At 51.7% G+C, this 1,686-nt stretch overlaps 1 pseudogene; it reads left to right on the top strand.

The window, feature by feature from the left end:
• Positions 1-1,686, top strand: part of LOC111721936 — a 10,222-nt pseudogene that overhangs the window by 1,198 nt on the left and 7,338 nt on the right.

The raw sequence follows: 1,686 nt of genomic DNA, 5'->3' as shown, positions 1-1,686 counted from the left end.
CTGCCTGGCTGAGGCTTCATTTCCTACCCTATCCTGGTCCTGCCCTCTCCTCTCAATCCAGCTTTCTCCCACCCGGTCCCCGCCCCTCCTGCATTTTGTGATCTCACCTTTCCCTGGCCCTACGCTGGGGACTCTGGGCCCCTTAAAGCTTAGTTCTTTCTCTGTTAACCCAGGACTATCCCCAGTCTATTCATAGGATCTCTCCTAACTCTGGCCACAGCACATGCTGACCAGCTCAAAGCCTGGAGAGTTCTACCCCTCTGGTCCTTGTGCTCCTGCTCACCCCTGCCAGCTCTAGCCTGGCTCCTGTGTGTAGACCTGGTCTCTGGGCCTCCAAGCCTAGGTGGGCACACTTCTGGAGCTGAGTCCCTGTCCACAGGTTCTGTTACGCTCCAGCCAGCCTCTGACCGGTCCCCAGAAGCAGCAGTGTGTGGAAGATGAGGAGCTGCTGCCAGCTGTGCTGGCCGGGGCTCGCCCTGTAGTCTGGCGCTTCACCCTGGACACTGCTCTGCCCAGGCTGCAAAATAGGCCTGCATGACAGGTGGCAGCACAGAGGCCGCTTACCCTGGCTGGAAACAGCTACCGGCCCTTGGAGAGGGAAGGGGCCTCTCACCCTCCCCTAGACTCTCTCCTGCTAGATTCTGTGAATGCGGGTGGAGAGGAGAATGGTGCCTTCCCGGAGCCTTGAAAACTGCTAGGGCTTTCCTGTTGGCCACCCCTCCAGGTAAGAGAGAGCTGAGAGAGAGCTCATTCTCTAGGCATTCCAGTTTTGCTGGAAAGAAAGGCACCTCCTTACATTAAACTGAAATTTGCCTTCCTGGAACAACCTCCCTACACACACAGCCTCCCCAAGGGCTGTGCCTGCACAGATGTTATCTGTTCCCTGCCTTCACATGAAGATAGTGGCTAGAGGAGGTCCTGAGGGAGAGTTTGTGCTTTGAGGAGAGTGAAATGCTTCCCAATCCAAAATACAAAACTCTAGTTTATTCATTTATTCACCCACCATTGAGCACAGGAGCTGCCATGGTGACCAGGCAGACATGACAGAGATCAGCAGTAAATGGGCAATCAGAACCCACTGAGATAAGTGGCAGCACAGAGGAGATAACTTTAGGTAAATCCAAATGTTCCCTGGAGAACTGCTTTAGCTGAGACCTGAAAGAGGAGGGTGTGTTAACTAGGAGGAAGAAGGACACTCTACATGGAGGGATCTGCAGGTATATAGATGCAGAGAACACCTGGTTATTTGCCCTGTTTGGGGAACTGCACGTTTAGTAGTCCCACCTTTATCCTCCAGGGGTATGCTTCAAAACTCCCATGAATGACTGAAACCTCAGCTAGTACCAAACTCTGTATATCCTATGTTTTTCCTATACATTCATACCTATGGTAAAGTTTTTTTGTTGTTGTTCTTTTTTTTTAAGACAGAGTCTCACTATGTCACCCTTGATAGAGTCCTGTGGCACCACAGCTCACAGTAACCTCAACTCTTGGGCTTAAGCAATTCTCTTGCCTCAGCCTCTCAAGTAGCTGGGACTATAGGCGCCTGCCACAACACCTGGCTATTTTTTTGTTGCAGGTGTTTGACTGGCCGAGGCTGGGTTCAAACCTGCCACCTTTGGTGTATATGGTTGGCACCGTGACCGTGACCACTGTGCTATGGGCACCAAGCCTTTTTTTTTTTTT

The sequence above is a fragment of the Otolemur garnettii genome, unplaced genomic scaffold (assembly GCF_000181295.1).
Source record: "Otolemur garnettii isolate 467f Iridium unplaced genomic scaffold, OtoGar3 scaffold00204, whole genome shotgun sequence".
Lineage (NCBI taxonomy): Eukaryota > Metazoa > Chordata > Mammalia > Primates > Galagidae > Otolemur > Otolemur garnettii.
This window is presented reverse-complemented; position numbering and strand designations above follow the sequence as displayed.